General features: G+C 48.0%; 1 long non-coding RNA gene and 1 pseudogene across 3 annotated transcripts in view; one reads left to right on the plus strand and one right to left on the minus strand.

Moving 5' to 3' along the window:
- Positions 1-8,804: 8,804 nt before the first annotated feature.
- On the minus strand, positions 8,805-8,923 carry LOC134931499 (5S ribosomal RNA; annotated as a pseudogene).
- A 3,233-nt stretch (positions 8,924-12,156) lies between these two features.
- Positions 12,157-21,237, plus strand: part of LOC134928873 (uncharacterized) — a 110,916-nt gene continuing 101,835 nt past the window's right edge. For all 3 annotated transcript variants that reach the window (XR_010178088.1, XR_010178087.1, XR_010178089.1), the window contains exon 1: positions 12,157-12,281. This is a non-coding gene — a long non-coding RNA (uncharacterized LOC134928873). The remainder of the gene's footprint in view (positions 12,282-21,237) is intronic.

The raw sequence follows: 21,237 nt of genomic DNA on the forward strand, positions 1-21,237 counted from the left end.
TGTTGGTAGTTGAGGCTGGTGGTTCAGGCCGGTGCTCATGCTGGCGTCCCACTGGCGGTCTAGGCTGGTGCTCCCAGTAGAGCACTGGTCTCCCAGTAGATGTCAAGACTGGCCCTACCGCTAAAGGTCGCGGAAGGTATTTCTGCCCCAGTTGTGTTGAGGACAGCGCTCCTGTCCCGGTGGTGGAGCTCCGGATTCACACTGATGGTTGAGGTCTGTGCTCCCACCCCGGTGGTAGAGCTCCAGTCTCCGGTAGGCGGTCATGGCTAGTGCTCCTGCTCACCAGTAGAGCGCTGGCTTCCCACTGGTGGTTGAGCGGTGGTCTCCCGCTTGCAGTTGAGGCTGAACCTCCCGCTGGTGGTTGAGGCCTTTGCTTCCAACCCGGTAGTCAAGGCTGACACTCCCCCCTGGCGATAGAGCTCCAGACTCCTTTTGGCAGTCGAGGCTGGCTCTCCTGGCCTGGCAGTAGCGCTCAGGTCTCACACTGGCAGTTTTGGTTGACTCTCCCGCTGGTGGTCGAGGCCTGCACTTCCACCCCAGTAGAGGCTGGTTGGTGCTTCCAACTTGATGGTTGAGGCTGGTACTTCCACCCGAGCAATAGATTGCTGGCCTCCTGCTGGCAGTTGAGGTCGATGCTTCCATCCTGGTGGTTGAGGCCACCGCTTTTCTCTGGTAGTACTGCTCCAGCCTCTTGTTGGGAGTCGAGGCTGGTGCTACCACTGGCAGTAGAGGCCTGCGCTCCCCCATCAGTAGAGGTCCAGTCTCCTGCTGGCAGTCAAGGCTAGCACTCCCCCTGTCAGTACAGCTCCAGCTTTCTGCTGGCAGTCGAGGCTAGCGCTCCCACTGGCAGTCAAGGCTAGCTCTCCTGCTAGTGGTCGAGGCCTGCACTCCCACCGCGGTGGTGGAGCTTTGGTCTTCTGCCAGTGGTTGAGCCTGGTCTTCCCAGCCTGGCAGCCAAGGCCGGCACTCCCTGCCCAGCTGTTTGAGGCTTGCCTCACATTGGCGGTTGATCCCGTTGCTCCTGCCCTAGCCAATGAGCTCCAGCCTCCCACTGGTAGTTGAGTCTGACACTTCCAGTCCAGGGTTAGAGAGCCGGCCTCCCATTGGCGGTCAAGCTTTGTGCTCCCAGCCTGTCGTTAGAGCACCAGCCCCATTGCTGGCTGTCGAGGCTGGTCCTCCTGCTGGTGGTCAAGGCCTGTGCTTCCAGCCCGGTAGAGGCTGGTCCTCCTGTTGGCAGTCGAGGCTGGTGCAACTGCTTTGATGGTTGCGGATGGTGCTCCCGCCCCAGTGGTAGATGCCAGCCTCCTACTGGTGGTCAAGGAATGGCCTCCTGCTGGTGGTCGAGGCCAATGCTCCTGCCCCGGTGGTCGAGGCCAACGCTGCCCCTCTGGTGGTAGAGTTCTGTCATCCTGCTGATGGTCAGAGATGGTGCTCCCACTGGTGGTCAAGGCTGGCAATCTCATCCCAGCATTTGAGGCCGGTGTTCCCCCTTGTTGGTAAAGCTCCAGCCTCCTGCTGGTGGTCGAGTCCTGTGTTTCCACCCCAGTGGTAGAGCTCTTGCTGGCGGGTGAGCCGGCCCAGGTGCTCCCTTCCAAGCCAAAGAGCTCTGGCCTCCCCCTGGCAGTAGTAGTCTGGCCTTCCGCTGATGCTGAAATATTGAAATATCTGTAGAATTAAACATTGCAAGGGTATCCTGACAAGGGCAATGTCTGAATAGAATTTTTTTTCTATGTAGGCCCTGGTTTGCATTTTTTTTTTGTGGGGGGTTTTGAGGGGTGTGATGTTTTTATAATTTTCAAGTATAATTATGGCTATGCTTCTGCTGCTTGACAATGTACATTTTTCTACCTGCAAACATACATTTTGGAATTTAAAAGGGATTACCCTCCAGATCAATTGGCAAAATGTTCACCCAACAGCAAATACAAAAATCAAGAGATACATATTTTTCATTTATTTTCCATAAAAGTTTTTCAAAATATGAAGTAAAATTAGTACAATTCAAAGAATAGCAGAATTCCATAGATACTGAGAAATGGATATTACAATCACACCAAAACCCTTTTGGGTATGAGCTCACTAAGTAGATAACAATTCAGCTGTCTTCATGGATAGTGCATATCAAATAATCCTACGCGTTTTGTCCCAACTGACTTCTTTAGGGGTTATACATGCAATAGTAGGTGTGTACTATCACATACAGTGTGAAGTTAAAGTTGTTGGATACCAATGGGTATTAACAGTGAAGGAAGACGTAATAAAAAAGAGCAAAGGCCAAAGGCATAGTCACTCCCATTCATTGTTAAGATTCTCATAGTAGTTTGCTATAGTAGATTTAAAACCAACAAATTGGTGATAGAGGTCTCTAGATGGAATACTTAGAATGTATTTCTAATCACCTCCTTAATGGAACCAGATAGAAAAACAATAATAAAATTATTTCCCAGCACAGGATGTGTGGATCTATTCCAGCTCAAAACGTGATTTCACCTTTTGAGCTGGAATAGATCCACATCCGGTGCTGGGAAATTTTATTCCTGGCCATAGGTACACATATAGGGGCATATTTATTAAGCATTTTTCCCCCATAAAATTATATAGAAACTGCAGCTTCTGCAGGTGGTGGCCGGGGATGGTCACGTGCTCAAAGAGCTCCCATCTCCGGCACTACTGTAAGAGGCACGGGGGTAGGGCCCTGCGAAAACAAACTCACTTACCAAGCCTACGTACCTCACGCCTCCCGTCCTCCACCTTCAGTCCGTCGAGACAACTCCGATGGCAGTGGAACACGACAAGACATGGACAAGAACCTCCTGGGGTGACCTGAAAAGAATGGGGGACACACTACGCAGGGGTGGCCTTCACTGGGCTCAGTGAATGGTCATCATTGGCACTTGCGGCCTCAGACTGGGTGCTCCCGTAGGGGTGCAAAGCACCAGGCGCGACCCTGAACAAAAACGCCCAAAGGGGAGGTGGGGAAAGGGGCAACATACAACACAAAAACACAATTATGCTCACCAGCTATACCCTCGGTTTCCTGCCAGACAGCTGGCCCTTCTTCCTTGGTCCTGTAATAGAACACACAGTGCAGCCCACAGGACGTGGTGCTGCTCACGCAAGACAACAGAGAGACACTTATGCAGAGGTTATGATAACAATACCGTTATACTGTTTCAACCATGTGATACTCACCAGCACGTAACTTCCGGCAGCCTACCTTTCATGGGTGCCTGACTGTGGGGTAAAACTGCAGTACTTACCTCAGTCTACCTTTAATGGGGGCCTGACTGTACACCCTAAAGCTATCGGTCTAGTGGCCTAGCGCCGGATCCAGAGATACCGCGGCATAGCGCCGAATTACCACACCTGTGGCGTTGCGCCGACTTATCCAACCTGCGCCCTAGTGCCGGATCAAGAGATACCACGGCCTAGCGCCGACCTACCACACCTGCGGCGTAGCGTAGACTTCTATCGTCCATACAATAGTGTTGGGCTTCCTTGCCCAGGGTGCCCCGGGCCTATTGTTGCCATTGGGGGCCAATCCCAAACCAGGTGGCCTAACACCACCTCCTATTGGGCCTATTGGCCGTAATGCTCCCCAGGCCTAACGCCTGCCTATTGCGCAGTGCTATTGGGCCTAATGCCCCCTGGTGTCCCCCGGGCCTAGTGCCCACCTAATGCGCAATGCTATTGGGCTTAATGCCCCCTTGGGTCCCCTGGGCCTAGTGCCCACCTATGGCGCCTCAGGCCTAGTGCCTGTTATGCTCCGTGGGTCTAGTGCCTCGAATCCCTGGTGGTCTAGGAAGGGGGGGACCCACTTAGACTTACCCGTCCTAAGGGCAGTGGATGGACCAAGCCTGGTCCGGCCCCGCCCACCGTGTGGTCTTTGCCGGGGGCGGGACGGCTCCCTCCTCCGGGCTTCCTGGAATCTTCACCTGGGCAGCGGTGGCTAGTGTAAGCTCTTTTCCGTCGCACACCGCTGTCCCAGGGCTACTGACGTCTTCACCAACGGGCGTTGGCTTTTTGAACTTCACCCGGCGGGCGGCGGTGTGTAACAGCTCTTTCCCAATGGCCGCCACCCTCCAGGACTTCCAGCTCCTTCTTCGGCAATCTTCACTCTTCTGGAGCTCTTCTCCGCTCCCTCTTGGCCGATGACTCCCTTCCTATGACGTGGTGAGCCAGGATTGGCTCGCCGCCGCCACTCCTGATTGCCCGCCAGCTTGTGAGCGGTGATTGGCTCACAGCTGGTGCCAAATTCAAAGCGCGGCGCTGTGATTGGCGGGGCCTGAGACCTGGAGCATGTAGGCCCGCCGCCATCACCCACGTGGAGCGGTGGTGACAATTCACTGCCGCCCCCATGCCCGCCGCCGAACTCTGCAGCCAGATGGGCAGGTGGAGGCCAGACCAGGCCTGGTCCAGGCCCCCAGTGCTACCCGATGCCGGCGCTACCTCCGGCACCATGGGACGGCGCCAGGATCCTTCTGGATCTCGGCCCATCCCAGGCAAGGAGGTACATGGCACCTAATAGCAGAGCCAGTGACCGCACGAGTACACTGGCCCTTGCTACACTACCACCACCGCAGAAGATTGGCCTCAACCACCACCGCTCGGAGCTCCACTTCGCTTATCTGCCACCTCTGCTGCCTCTACTGTCAGGGCCCCGCGCCGTGCATGGCCCCAGTGCCGCCGGGAGCTTTCTGCTGCCAGCAGCATTGCGAGCCCCTGCTGGATACCTGGCTCTGCCTCGCTGCCATCCCGAGTTATGGCCTGGACAGGACACCCAGCGACCGGGGAGATATCTTCAGTTAGGATGTGAGCCGAGGAGGGAGAGCCCAGCTGCAGCCGCCATCTTGCCATGGTTCAATTCCCTGTGTTGGAGGCCACCATGCACAGCTGGCTTCCACCTGTCTTTGCTGCTGAACCCCCTCGGGACTTGGCTGGAGGAAGGGACCCGACCATCCAGCTGCTATCCTGCTGCTCCTTCCCTTGCTCGGCCCCCCCTTTCCCCAGGACTGCATGGCTTGCCTGGACACGGACAGGCTACTCTCTCCACGTGGGAAGCACAGGCTGAGTGGGCACAGTAGTGGAGTTCAACTGCAATGGACTAGCGGCTCCTTTCCATTTGCTGCATCATGCTTCGAATGTTTTGGTTTTTTTAGGTTATTGTTTTGTTTTCTGCTTCATTTGATTGGTGGCATGTTTAGTACCCCTTGTCCCCCACTCCCCATTGTCTTGTCTTCCACCCCCTCCCCCATTGCAACTGTTCTTTTCTCTCTGCAATCCCCCACTGCGTTGTATACTTCTTTTGACTGGTCTTCTGTCCTATGTAACCAATGTATGCCTTGTGTCCATGTATAACTTATCTCCCACAGTGTAACCTTCGTAGCGCGCCCAACGTGGCTGCCTCAGCTGGTACGCTCGTGGATGTTATGAAGAATACATGGACCCTCCATTTTGAGTAATCTCTTCTAGGTGTGACTGATTCCACTCAGGTTAATTCTACGTAGCCTGCCCAACATGGCTGCCTTACCTGGTACCTGGATGGAATATATAACCCATGAAAGTTATTACCCAAAAGGTCTGCACCAACCCTGCATTACGCTTATTGGGCCTAATTCAGACCTGATCGTAGATGTGCTAAATTTAGCACATCTACGATCAGTCACACAGACATGCGGGGGAACGCCCAGCACAGGGCTAGTCAGCCCCACATGTCAGGCCCTACCTCGCCACACAAGTACAAAAGCATCGCACAGATGCTCTTGTACTATAGGAGTAGCTCCCTACAAGCGCAGCTCATGTGCGCTGGCAGTGAGCTACTCATCGATGTGAGGGTCGCAGCAGCTGTGTGTGACGTTACGCAGCCACCGCGGCCCGCCCCCCGCACAGTCCGGGCTCACCTGCGTTGCCCGGACCACGCCCCCTAAACTGAGGCCAAATGACGCCGGCCCGCCCAGCGACCGCCTCTGCCTGTCAATCAGGCAGAGGCAATCGCAGGACTGAGATGGCCATCGGCTGTCTGCCATGCGCCGGCGCATGCACAGTTCAGACCTGATCGGTTGCTGTGTAAAAACGCACAGCACCGATCATGGCCCTCATTCCGAGTTGTTCGCTCGCTAGCCGCTTTTCGCAGCAGTACACACGCTAAGCCGCCGCCCTCTGGGAGTGAATTTTAGCTTAGCAGAATTGCGAACGAAGTATTCGCAATATTGCGAAAAGATTTTTCTGTGCAGTTTCTGAGTAGCTCGAGACTTACTCTTCCAGTGCGATCAGTTCAGTGCTTGTCGTTCCTGGTTTGACGTCACAAATACACCCAGCGTTCGCCCAAACACTCCTCCGTTTCTCCAGCCACTCCTGCGTTTTTTCCAGAAACGGTAGCGTTTTTTCACACACTCCCATAAAACGGCCAGTTTCCGCCCAGAAACACCCACTTCCTGTCAATCACACTCCGATCACCAGAACGAAGAAAAAACCTTGTAATGCCGTGAGTAAAATACCTAACTGCATAGCAAATTTACTTGGCGCAGTTGCAGTGCGAACATTGCGCATGCGCAATTAGCGGAAAATCGCTGCGATGCAAAGAAAATTACAGAGCGAACAACTCGGATTGAGGGACCATGTCTGAATTAGGCCCTTTGTGCACTCTGGGTTTTCTTTTCACCTCTTTATTACTGTATTAATCTTTGGTACTATGTACTTTGGTCTTATGCCTGTAATCTTTTGAACTACTGTATGTGCTCTGTATTTGATGTCTGTAAAGCGCCTTGAGTCTTCTTGGAGAAAGAGCGCTATATAGATAAAATTATTATTAATGTTGCTACAGTATGTACAGTACTACTACAGATGCAGAAGGCTAATTAGCGCTGCAGAGCACAGTCTCTATTATTGTCAATGGTATTTAAGTTCTGACCCATACGTCTAACCTTTTGGAGTTTGGCTCCAGTTGTTTACACTATCTTTAGAAAGCATAAACTGCTTTAAGCTTACGGAGGCATAGTAACAGGACAGAGATCTTCTGAACCCTCTCCTGCGACCTCCACCTGGCTCCGATCCGGAAACTGACACTATAGGGGTCATTCAAAATTGATCGCTAGCTGAAAAAGTTTGCTGTGCTGCGATGATGCAAAAAAGCGTCACTTCTGCACATGCGTATGCGGCGCAATGCGCACACGCAACGTACTTTCACAACGGCCGATGTAATTTTACACAAGGTCTAGCAAAGCTTTTCAGTCGCACTGCTGGCCGCAGAGTGATTGACAGGAAAAGGGCGTTTCTGGGTGTCAACGGACCGTTTTCAGGGAATGTTTGAAAAAACGCAGGTGTGCCAGGAAAAACGCAGGCGTGGCTGGGAGAACGCTGGGCGGGTGTGTGACGTCAAATCCGGAACTGAACAGTCTGAAGTGATCGCAAGCGCTGAGTAGGTCTGAAGCTACTCTAAACCTGCACAATTTTTTTTAGTACTCGCTCTGCGATCCTTTCGTTCGCACTTCAGCTAAGCTAAAATGCACTCCCAGAGGGCGGCGGCTTAGCGTTTGCATGACTGCTAAAAACTGCTAGCGAGCGATCAACTCGGAATGACCCCCTATGTCAGATTCCCTGGAGGAGTCTTTCACAAATGTGAAAAATGCCTCCAAGATTCCAGGGAAGTAACTCACTGGGACAGTGGTTATCTAATACTGGGTGGATACCGCACAGGTTAATTTTAATGATAATAGGATATAAAGCTATAAATACCAAAATAAAATATTAGAAGTAAAGAAAATGATGTTTTCTAATCTATATTATATTTGGTGGTGCACCCTGAGTCAGTATTGAACTATGTGACAAAGGGGGAAAAAAAATAAGACTTTTTTGTGAGTGCACTCTTGATTTGGAAAGATATTACTAGAAATATTTGAAATAAGAACAAAGAAGTTGAATAAAATAGATTACGTTTTATTAATATCACAAATAAAAATTAATTACCGGTAGTTTGATGTATATGTAATAGTAACAATAAGAATCGTTAAATAACAAGTATATGCTGTCTGGGTTAAATCTGAATTATGTTAGGAGTTATCCTTGATGATGAGAGTACAATAAATTCACGGGTTAGTCTCAACCGTATGCCTGTCAAAAACTTGTACAAAACATCTGAGTCTAAGCACCAATTGCGAATATAGGGGGTGATTCCGAGCGCTAGCTGCTTTTAGCAGCATTGCACACGCTAAGCCGCCGCCTACTGGGAGTGTATCTTAGCATAACAGAATTGCTAACGAAAGCTTTGCTAATTTTTTCGTAACGATTACCCCGCAGTTTCTGAGTAGCTCCAGACTTACTCAGCCATTGCGACCAGCTCAGTCCTTTTCGTTCCTGGTTTGACGTCACAAACACACCCAGCGTTTGCCCAACCACTTCCCCGTTTCTCCAGCCACTCCTGCATTTTGCAACTCGAACGCCTGCGTTTTTCCGCACACACCCATAAAACGGCCAGTTTCCGCCCAGAAACACCGATTTCCTGTCAATCACACTACGGTCAGCACAGCGATGAAAAAGCTTTGTTATGCCGTGAGTAAAATACCTAACTTTTGTGTAAAATAACTAAGCGCATGCGCTCTGCAAACCTTGTGCATGCGCAGTAAGCGACTAATCGCAATATAGCGAAAATCAGCAACGAGCGAACAACTCAGAATGATCCCCATAGGCAGGTGAAAACACAAAATAATTGGCCTGCCACTTATGCTGAAAAGGAAACAGAATGAAATCAGATGAGAAGGGTGAATCTGCTGTCAGTGTTAGGCACTGAGCATGTGGATCCTTGATATACTCTACTAAACTGAGTCTTCCTCAGGAGTCTCCCACCCGAGTACTGACTCAGCCCAACACTGATTAGCTTCCAAGATCAGATGGATTCGGGCGTTTCCAGTGTGGTATGATAGTAGAGAAAGGGATGAATGATCTTTATTGCTCTGGAATCACTGATGAGAGTTCACGAATTTGACAAGATATAAGTGTGGATAGTGGAAGCTAATCAGTGTTGGGCTGAGTCAGTACTTGGGTGGGAGACTCCTGAGGAAGACTCAGTTTAGTAGAGTATATCAAGGATCCACATGATCAGTGCCTAACACTGACAGCAGATTCACCCTGCTCATCTGGTTTCATTCTGATTCCTTTTCAGCATAAGTGGCAGGCCAATTATTTTGTGTTTTCACCGGCCTATATTCGCAATTGGTGCTTAGACTCAGATATTTTGTACAAGTTTTTGACAGGCATACGGTTGAGACTAACCCGTGAATTTATTGTACTCTCATCATCAAGGATAACTCCTAACATAATTCAGATTTAACCCAGACAGTTATCTACCGATTATTATTGTTACTACAGGTTGAGTATCCCTTATCCAAAATGCTTGGGACCAGAGGTATTTTGGATATGGGATTTTTCTGTATTTTGGAATAATTGCATACCATATTGAGATATCATGGTGATGGGACCTAAATCTAAGCACGGAATGCATTTATGTTACATATACACCTTATACACACAGTCTGAAGGTAATTTTAGACAATATTTTTTATAACTTTGTACATTAAACAAAGTGTGTTTACATTCACACAATTCAATTATGTTTCATATACACCTTATACACACAGCTTGAAGGTAATTTAATACAATATTTTTAATAACTTTGTGTATTAAACAAAGTTTGTGTACATTGAACCATCAAAAAACAAAGGTTTCACTATCTCACTCTCACTCAAAAACGTCCGTATTTCAGAATATTCCGTATTTCGGAATATTTGGATATGGGATACTCAACCTGTATTACTTATACATCAAACTACTGGTAATTAATTTTTATTTGTGATATTACTAAAATTTAATCTATTTTATTCAACTTCTTTGTTCTTATTTCAAATATTTCTAGTAATATCTTTCCAAATCAAGAGTGCACCCACAAAAGAGTCTTCTTTTCTTCCCCTTTGGGACAGTGGTTATCACTACAGTTAGGACCCTGGGGGTTATTCAGGTCACATAGCTAATCGATGCAACCGCAATAGCGCCAGCGACTCTGTGCATGCACAGGTCCCGACCTGCGCGTGCAGTTACTGCGAACACCTCTGATAGATAAGCAGAGACATTCGCGGGGCGGGAGTGGGGCATTCATTGACCATTGCGAGAGTGGTGCGGGGGAAATGGGGCATGTCGGCTGTGTTTTCAGGGCGACTATGTGTCATCGGACATAGCCGCTCTGATACAATAAATTGCGGCGGGACTCCAGCCGTCGCAGCCAGGCTGTGCCAGCAGGAGGCTTCCCTAATTTCTGCGACCACACACTAATTGTGGTGCAATCACAATTAGAGCGTGGTCGCAGTTGGTGGTTGGCAGGTAGCATGATGGGCGGCTTTGCTCTGCGATGGGCGGCCCCCAGCATGCGACAAAAAGGATTGCACATTCTGCTAAAAAGCAGAATCTGCAATCCTTACTGAATAGGGTCCACTAACATGTGACTGACCACCAGAGGCGTCGGAAAGGGGGGGGGCAAGGGGGCAGCTTGACTCCCCCAAACATGATGGAGGCGCAGGTGCGGGGAAGCACTTACTTTCTGATCCCCGCAGGCGGTTTCAACTCTATAAGTAGTCTGCTGTCGCAGGGTGCGGTGTCCTTTCTTCAGTATTAGCCGGCTGTCTTTTCACTGAGGGAGGCATGGCTGTGGTCCTGGGATGTCCCAACAGGCTTTGCATGGCCACCCCTCCTCCTACCAGTAATGCATCAGTGAAGAGACAGCCGGCTAGTACAGAAGAAGGGGGGACCCACCGCACCCTGCAACTACCGACTACTTTTACAGGTGAAGCCTCCCACGTAGATGCGGAGTATGTGCTCCCCCCTGCTGGGGGGGTGTATGTGGTTGAAGGAGAGGAGATGACAGCTGGGGCGCCAAAATGAAATCCCAACTTCGCCCCCCATCCCAGACTGAAATCATTCTGACGCCCCTGCTGACCACAGTCACATGTTAGTGAGCAGAGAGGCTTTGGAACACCCGTCCGAGTTCAGACTGCACTGTGTAATTGAAGCCATATTCTTTTGCAATGAATTGTAGAAGGACCACGGGGTGGGGTGAATGCATTCTTAAAAAGTGTAACCATTTTAAAGGAAAAGACTAAACATCTGTGGAATTGCTTCTTATTTATAATGTTAAGGTCACTTTAACCTTCCTATAGTAGCTTTGCAGTAGTTATTATTAAAGAAAATAAACATTCACATATGGTTTAACACGGACTTAGAACAATTTAAACTACTGAAAAACCTCAGAATGTTCTCTCAAAAAAATAGAACTAAGAGATAAATGTGTGCATTAGTATTTTACTAAAAAATCACATAAATAACAATTGGACTTTCACAATTTGTAAGTAAATAAAAGAATAAAGTCTAAAATTCATTTCAGAGTATTAATATGTAATTAAAAAAAAGTAGGATTGATATCTAAGCATGGAGACATGTAATAAAAAAAATTGTGACTTGAAAATAGGCACTTATAGAAATATACAATACGTCCCTTATTGTGGTAATCAGGAGTCCCTGTGATCCAAGGAAGTCCCCACTTCATATTCTCCAGTGGATAAACGTAGACATATAAACCACCACTCACTGGTTGGATGTAGAGGATCAAACACATAAGGTATCTTTAGAGATCCCAGTCAATAAAATAAATGAGGGGCGTACCCTACTCACAATGTATGGAAATAGTGTAAAGAGTATCTGGGTTTCTTTTGAAGATGATCCTCAAAAAGGGGGATTTAACCTGTGCTTCCCCGTTACTACTCAGCATAGTATCAGGCTACCAGCCCTGTGAGCCAGCATGGGACCTGATGAAGTAAATGGCCCATACTGAGATTGAACTCGCAACTTTGGCACTACGCTCTAACCAACTGAGTTAACCAGCCCAGGTTGATGATCCTCAAAAAGGGTCTTCTCCTTACATTCTCTAGAGCAGGGGTGGCCAAACAGTCGATCGCGATCGACTGGTCGATCGCGGACATGCGACCAGTCGATCGCGATCCTCTGCCCAGCCACCCGAAGCCGCGCCTCTCCTGCCTTCCGCCCTGCCCCTCTGTCTGGTCTCCGGCAGTGACGGCGGAGTGTATGGCTCAAATCAGGTGCCGGTTCGTTAGCCAATGAGAGCTCGCGGACCGGCGCCTGATTTGAGACATACACGCTGGCTGCCGTCACCGCCGGAGATCAGACTGAAAAGCAGGGCGGCAGGCAGGAGAAGCGCGCGCTGCGCTCACCACACAGTAACGGTGAGCTCTACTATGGGGGCATATCTGGCATTGTGGGCACATGGCTCAGTGGGGGCATATCTGGCAATGTGGGTCATATGTGGCACTGTGGGGGCATATCTGGCAATGTGGGTCATATGTGGCACTGTGGGGGCATATCTGGCTCTGCGGGCACATGGCACTGTGGGGGCATATCTGGCACTGTGGGCACATGGCACTGTGGGGGCATATCTATAATCTGGCACTGTGGGGGCATATCTGGCACTGTGGGGGCATATCTATAATCTGGCACTGTAGGGGCATATCTAGCACTGTGGGCACATGGCACTGTGGGAGCATATCTGTATCTGGCACTGTGGGGTCATATCTGGTACTGTGGGGGCATATCTGTATCTGGCACTGTGGGCACATGGCACTGTGGGGGCATATCTGTAATCTGGCACTGTGGGGGCATATCTGGCACTGTGGGGGCATATCTGTAATCTGGCACTGTGGGGGCATATCTAGCACTGTGGGCACATAGCACTGTGGGGGCATATCTGTATCTGGCACTGTGGGGTCATATCTGGCACTGTGGGGGCATATCTGGCACTGTGGGGGCATGTGTGTATCTGGCACTGTGGGAGCATATGTGTTTGAGGTTTTTACCTGTGTGGGCCAATGTGTTATTTCGTGTGAGGCAGTCATTACACTCTGTGCAGCAAGGCTACGTACCTTTTTTTGTTATACCACGCCCACTTTTTGTTATACCACGCCCACTTTTTTGTTATGCCATGCCCCTTTTTTTGCACGCGCGCCTGTGGCGCGCGCTATTATTCCTCCTAGGTAGATCACAAAAGCTTTTTAGCTTTCAAAGTAGATCGCCGACTCCAAAAGTCTGGCCACCCCTGCTCTAGAGCATACGTGTTCCCATGAAACATGGAGACAGAACAGAAAGCAGACTTTGCTAAATGCTCATATGGTATACTAATAGTGAGTAGGAGCAAGCTTTATATAGTCCAATAAATTCATTAGCATAATTATACAGATATAATTATTAAATATAGGGAACAAGCAGCGTACCAATAATATATCAAGTAAAGCATATATTGTAACATAAAATATGTTAATAAACTTCAAATGAAAAAAAAAAAGCTATATTTTAAGATTGGTGTATATCATTATTATTATTATTATTCTTATTATTCTTATTATTATTATTATTATTATTACTACATCTTTTTTTTCAATATATATTTTATTGAGGATCGTATAATACTGTACATCAATATGCAGTAAAATCAGAAGGTGAGACACAGTCATAAAGTATATAATAAAGCATACAAGATATATTGACTAGTACTATTATTGCATTTTATTTCTAAGGCACCACAAGTGTTTCGCAGCGCCGTACATATGGCAGACATTAGAATAATACAGGGTACACAGAGCTTAACATTACAGTAACTGAAAAACTATAACAGAGCCCAGGTAACAATTAGCACCACAATTCTCAGTACGCAATAGAGCTGAGATGTAAGGAAGCAAAGGAGTAATCGGCATACTACTAGGGGCTAGCAGCCGTTGGAAGAGATAAACAGTAAGAAGCAAGAGGAGATGTGGGTATAGACGGACGCTGAGTAGGACAGAGCTGTAATTAGTGTGCGAGAGAAGAGGGCTGTGAGAACAGAAGGGAAGAGGGCCCTGCTCTGGTACTGTATAGCATATATATGAAGAATATATGTATTATGTAAATGATAAATATAAATAGGCATGTGTTATAGGGTTGGTTTGTCAATGAAATACCGGCAGTCAGGATCCCATCAGTCACAATCCCGATGCTCCGAATGCCGACAGATCGCGGTGAGCATTTTAATCCTAAACCCAACCCTCCCCTAGCCTAACCCTAACCATCCCCTCCGCAGCCTAACCCTAACCCACCCTTCCCACAGCCTAACACTAATCGTCCCCTCCACAGCCTAACCCTACCCCACCCTTCCTACAGCCTGACCCTAATCGTCCTCTCCGCGGCCTAACCATACCCCAACCTTCTAGCAGCCTAACCCTAATCATCACCTCTACGGCGTAACCCTAACCCACCTTGCCTGCAGCCTAACCCCAATCTTCCCTTCCATGGACTAACCCTAACCCACCCTTCCCGCAGCCTAACCCTAATCATCCCCTTCACTGCCTAACCCACCCTTCCCGCAGCCTAACCCGAATCGTCCCCTCCGCGGCCTAACCCTTCCCGCAGCTTAACCCTAATCATCACCTCTACGGCGTAACCCTAACCCACCTTGCCTGCAGCCTAACCCCAATCTTCCCTTCCATGGACTAACCCTAACCCACCCTTCCCGCAGCCTAACCCTAATCATCCCCTTCGCTGCCTAACCCTACCCCACCCTTCCCGCAGCCTAACCCGAATCGTCCCCTCCGCGGCCTAACCCTTCCCGCAGCTTAACCCTAATCATCACCTCTACGGCGTAACCGTAACCCACCCCTCCCGCAGCCTAATCCTAATTGTCCCTCTGTGACCTAACCCTCCCTTCCTGCAGCCTAACCCTAATCGTCCCCTCCGTGGCCTAACCCTAACCCACCTCTCCCGCAGACTAACCTTTAACCATCTCCTCCCGCATCCTAATCTTAAAACTAACCCTAATACTCACATTGGGTCTCTATCGGGATTCGGATGTCGGGATACTAATGAATTAATTAGTAACTAATGGCCTAATTCAGACCTGAGCGCAGCTCTGAAAATTTGCAAAGGTTTGTGATCAAATAGTCGCGCCAGACTGAAAATCCGACCTGTGCAAGTCTGCGTATGCCATGCGAAAAGCTTTGCAAACCTAAGTCAGCTGCAAATCCAGTCGCAACTCACTTACCATCGAATGATTTCTCCAGTCTGTGCGTAGCCCAGGACTTACTCCTACAGTGCGATAGAAATAGGCTGATTGGGCCGGAGCTGACGTCACACACCCTCCCTAAAGACGCTTGGGAAGGGAACGCCTGTGTTTTTCCTGACACTGCCAGAAAACGGGCAGTTACCACCCCCAAACGCCCGCTTCCTGTCAATCAATCTGCGTTCGCCTAGCGATCAAAAAGACGCAGGACTTTTTTTCAAGTTTGGCCTCGTGCCTTCGTATTACGAGCTGTACTCATGGGCAGTCATTCGATAATCAACCGCCTTGCGATTTCGCTCAACAGCGATCAGGTCTGAGTTAGGCCCTATATTACTCCAGGTATTCTATTGCATTCATTTTGTACATGTGTCTTTGTTTTAATCCATGTGGGAACAGAGAGATGCACACCTGCACGTAACGCAACGTATGGTCTAGTGTGATGTCTTGATTACAATGGAATATACTGTACGTGGATATCCCTGTAATGCCTTGTAACAAAATGGGCCTGATCCAGGTTCGGTAGCAGTGTCAATGGTAATGCAGTCTTCCGTTTTTTGTACAAGTCCTGTACTGTGTATGTGCACTATGGGTCCTGCATCCTTGCATGCAGTGAGGCTGCAGACGTCAATTGATTGACAGTCTGCAGCCATTTGGGGGGGGGGGGGGGGGGGGAATGATGACCTTTGTTTCACAAAACTGAGATCAGGGTCTCCATCTACCGAGGGAGATTTCCTTGCCTCAGCGACGGAGCTGCGGAGAGCGGTGAGCGTAACCTGAGGGATAGGCAGAGGCTGGCTAGCGAGGAGGGCAGGGTGCTATTTGCCCCCTAGGTCAGTAAAATGTAAGTGATCCAGGGCCGCCTGGCTGCGGGAGGCATATAGAGGTCCTCCTGCTTCCAACTGCTTTGAGTTATAACATTTAACCCCCCTGCCTGGCTGCTGAACAGCAGGGGCTAGCAGAAAATGGCTGCCCCCATAGCAGGCTATCAGAAAATGGCCACCGCTGACCAATGGGGAGTCAGATGTCCTTTCCCAGGACCCTAGGGGCTGGAGAGTGGATAAAGGGGTCAGGACGTATTGGAGGAGACAGGCTTCTCTTCCTTCTGCTGGAGTATGTACAGGGAGGGGGCTAGTACAGTTAGGGGCAGTCTAGAATAGTGCTATGTGAACTCCCGGCATAAAGAATGAACTTCTGGGCCAGCTTCACATCTGGAGAGATTGTATTGAGAGTCAGCAGCATGTAATGAGTCAGTTTGACTCATTACATGCTTTGGGCCCCTGGACAGTGGCGGGCCCCAGTGCAAGGCACTGCCTGCACTGGTGGTAGTTCCGCCACTGGTTCTGACCTATTTCTGTCCCCTCACATCCTGTAAAGTTGAATATCTCTATTGTTCCATTTCTAAAGTAAATGTAACTTGCTGGTGTGGCGTGTGTGGGCTATGTGTAAATTATGCACTACGTGGATGAAATATCAGTTATGTCTTTGTGGCTTTTCCACGCGAATGCGTATGCTACCGTATTTACTCATAACACTCGCTAATACACAGGGTTTCGGGAGCCAATGTACACAGCATGCGGGCATGCGCACGCACAGCAGCACAAGCTCCCGCACGGAGGCCACTCTGTGTGGTGTTTGTACATGATGCATGTGGGTATAATATTTTCGACTTCGACAAGGCTTATCTACAAATTAACTTGGGCTAGGGAGCAGAATATGCACTTTGGTTAGTAATTGGTTGGATAAAAGGGAGCAGCAAGTGGTGATAAATGGAACTTTTTCAAAATGGACTGAAGTGCTAAGTGGTGTGCCACAAGTGTCTGTACTTGGACCACTATTGTTCAACATTTTCATAAATGATCTAGAAGTAGAGGTCTAGAGAGCACAGTGTTAATTTTTGCAGACGATACCAAACTGTGTAAGGTTATAAACTTGGAGGGGGATGCTGAGTCTCTTCAAAAGACTTATTTAAACTGGAAACATGGCCAGCAAAATGGAGAATGAGGTTCAATATAGACAAATGTAAGGTAATACACTTCTGTAGCAAAAACAAAAATACTACCTACAGTGCCTTACTAAAGTATTCACCCCTCTTGCATTTTTCATGTTTTGTTGCCTTACAATCTGGAATTAAAATGGATTGTTTGAAGGTTTGCATAATTTCATACACAGAACATGCCTACAACTTTGAAGGGTTTTTTTTTTATTGTGAAGTAAACAACAAATAGGACAAAATAACAGAAGACTTCAGCGTGCATAACTATGCACCCCCCTAAAGTCAGTACTTTGTAGAGTCATCTTTTGCTGCAATTACAGTTGCAAGTCGCTTTGGATACCGTAAGTCTCTATGAGCTTGACACATCTTGCCACTGGAATTTTTGCCCATTCCTCAAGGCAAAACTGCTCCAGCTCCTTCATGTTGGATGGTTTTCGCTTGTGAACAGCAATCTTCAAGTCTGACCAAAGATTCTCAATTGGATTGAGATCTGGGCTTTGAGTAGGCCATTCCAACACATTTAAATGTTTCCCCTTAAACCCCTTGAGTGTTGCTTTAGCAGTATGCTTCGGGTCATTATCCTACTGGAAGATGAACCTCCATCCCAAATCACAGGCAGACTGAAACAAGTTTTGTTCAAGAATATCCTGTATTTAGCACAATCCATCTTTTCCTCGACTCGAAACAGTTTACCAGTCCCTGTGGCTGAAAAACATCCCCACAGCATGATGCTGCCACCACCATGTTTCACTGTGGAGATGGTGTTCTTGGGGTGATGGGATGTGTTGGGTTTGCGCCAGACATAGCATTTTCCTTGTTGGCCAAAAAGTTAAATTTTAGTCTCATCTGACCAGGGCACCTTCCTCCATACATTTAGGGAGTCGTCCACATGCCTTTTGGCAAACTCAAAACGTGCCTTTTTATTTTTAACACTAAGTAATGTTTTTTTCTGGCCACTCTTCCATAAAGCCCAGCTCTATGGAGTGTACGGCTTATTGTGGTCACATGCGCAGATACACCAGTCTCTGCTGTGGAACTCTGCAGCACCTTCAGGGTTACATTTGGTCTCTGTGCTGCCTCTCTGATTAATGCCCTCCTTGCCCGGTCTGTGAGTTTTGGTGGCCGGCCCTCTCTTGGCAGGTTTGTTGTGGTACCATGTTCTTCCCATTTGAAGATGATGGATTTGATGGTGTTCTGGGGGATCATCAAAGATTTGGATATTTTTTTATAACCCAATCCTGACTTGTACTTCTCAACAACTTTGTCCCTCACTTGTTTGGAGAGCTCCTTAGTCTTTATGGTGTGATGCCTCTTGCTTAGTGGTGTTGCAGCCCCTGGGGCCTTTCAGAAAAGGTGTGTTTATACTGACAGATCATGTGACACTTAGATTGCACACAGGTGAACTTCATTTCACTAATTATGTGACTTCTGAAGGTAATTGGTTGCACCAGAACTTTTGAGGGGCTTTATAGCGAAGGGGGTGAATACATATGCACATACCAATTTTCACATATTTATTTATAAAAATTATTTTTATAAACTATATTATATTATATTATAAATTATATAAATTTTTCTCATTTCACTTCACCGACTATTTTGTGCAGATCCATCACATAAAATTCAGATAAAAAAATAAATAAATAAAATTACAGGTTGCAATGTAACAAAATAGGTAAAAAGCCAAGGGGGGTGAATACTTTAGCAAGGCACTGTACATACTAAATGGGGAAAAACTAGGGGATTCTGTACTGGAAAAAGATTGCGTTGCCCGGGCCGCGCCCCCATAATGGCGGCCCAATGCCGCCGACCTGCCCGCTCCCGCCTAGCGAACGCCTCTGCCTGTCAATCAGGCAGAGGCGATTGCTGGGCTGAGATGCCAATCGCATCCCTGGTATGCGCATACGCAGTTCAGACCTGATCGCCTGCTGTGCGAAAATTATCCCCATAGAGATGGAAAGGTTTCTTCACAGTAAGGACAATACGTATTTGGATTTTCCTGCCTGAGAAAGTAGTAATGGCGGACTCAGGGGGTGATTCAGACCTGATTGTAGATGTGCTAAATTTAGCACATCTACGATCAGTTTCTCTGACATGCACACAGCACAGGGTTTGTCCGCCCGCATGTCAGGCCCTGCCCCCCCTCCCCCCCGCACAGGTGCAAAAGCATCGCAATGCGGCACTGCTTTCGCACCCACCAAGTAGCTCCCTACCTGTGCAGCCACCACAACTCAACGGTACTGATACGCCTGCGTTGTCCGGACCGCTGCCCACCAATTCCGTTCTAATGCCGTTGGCACGCCCCCTCCCACGACCGCCTCTGCCTGTCAATCAGGCAGAGGCGATCGCAGCTGTAATATGTGAGCACACTTAACCCGGGGGTTTCAGGCTGCGATCAGCTGTAAATTAGGCCCCCGGTCATTACTTTTAAAAATGGGCTAGATAAATTCCTAATGGATAAAGATATACAGGGTTATGGTGGGTAAATCATGCACTATAGTAATAATTTATTTTTTTAAATTGTATTTTACATAACGGCTACCAATTCACCACAGTTTAAACGAGTCTTATAAATATTACAGTGTAGGAGAGCACTAACAGGTTGAACTCGATGGACAAATTGTCTTTTTTCAACCTCAGAAACTGTACACAGGTACGATGCAGCCCCACCGGTGCTCACTGACACGGTGCAGCACCACCTGAACATCATCAGCAACTTGATAGGTGCTATAGTTTTTGGTAATATAACACATTTGTGTACATGCATTACCTCCATAAACTATAAACTGATACTTACTCTGCGTACATGTAGCTGCTGAAATGAGTTACAGTACTGTGTCATCTGTATGCTCCTGGAACAGTGATGTTAATGGTTTATTGTGACTTATAATTGGCTTATTCAAATTAAAGCCTCATTGTTGTGAATGTGTTTGTTTTGATCTGCACCTTCTTACTATTTTTTTTGTCTTGATATACATTTTATGTAAATTCGACATTGAAGGAGCTGAGGGAGGTGATGTAAAGTGGTTATTGTTAGTGATGAGCGGGTTCGGTTTCTCGGGATCCGAACCCCCCCGAACTTCACCGATTTTACACGGTTCCGAGGCAGCCTCGGATCTTCCCGCCTTGCTCGGTTAACCTGAGCGCGCCCGAACGTCATCATCCCGCTGTCGGATTCTTGCGAGATTCGTATTCTATATAAGGAGCCCGCATCGCCGCCATTTTCACTCGTGCTTTGGAGATGATAGCGAGAGGACGTGGCTGCATTCTCTCAGTTTCTGTGCTCAGTGTGCTGCAAATATCTGTGCTCAGTGTGCTGCAAATATCTGTGCTCAGTGTTCTGAAAATATCTACGTTCTCTCCCTGTGCTGCATTGTAGTATATAGTAGAAGGACAGTGCAGAATTTTGCTGACCACCAGTATATAAATAGCAGTACGGTACAGTAGTCCACTGCTCTAGCTCTGTGTCGTCAAGTATACTATGCATCCATACCTGTGCTGCATTTTAGTTGTGCGCAGTATATAGTAGGAGGACAGTGCAGAATTTTGCTGACCACCAGTATATATATAGCAGTACGGTACAGTAGTCCACTGCTCTACATCTGTGTCGGCAAGTATACTATGCATCCATACCTGTGCTGCATTTTAGTTGTGCGCAGTATATAGTAGGAGCACAGTGCAGAATTTTGCTGACCACCAGTATATATATAGCAGTACGGTACAGTAGTCCACTGCTCTACCTCTGTGTCGTCAAGTATACTACAAAAGTTCAGTAAAATTACCCAAAAATCAAAATTAAAAGCGTCTGATGAGAAGCGTAAACTTGCCAATATGCCATTTACGACACGGAGTGGCAAGGAACGGCTGAGGCCCTGGCCTATGTTCATGGCTAGTGGTTCAGATTCACATGAGGATGGAAGCACTCATCCTCTCGCTAGAAAACTGCAGTGCCACTCCTAGATGGGCCAGGTGTTTGTGTCGGCCACTTGGGTCGCTTAGCTTAGCCATCCAGCGACCTTGGTGTACCTCTTTTTTTCTTTGCATCATGTGCTGTTTGGGGACTATTTTTTAAATCTGCCATCCTGTTTGACACTGCAGTGCCACT

Source organism: Pseudophryne corroboree, chromosome 5 (genome assembly GCF_028390025.1).
Source record: "Pseudophryne corroboree isolate aPseCor3 chromosome 5, aPseCor3.hap2, whole genome shotgun sequence".
NCBI classification, from domain to species: domain Eukaryota; kingdom Metazoa; phylum Chordata; class Amphibia; order Anura; family Myobatrachidae; genus Pseudophryne; species Pseudophryne corroboree.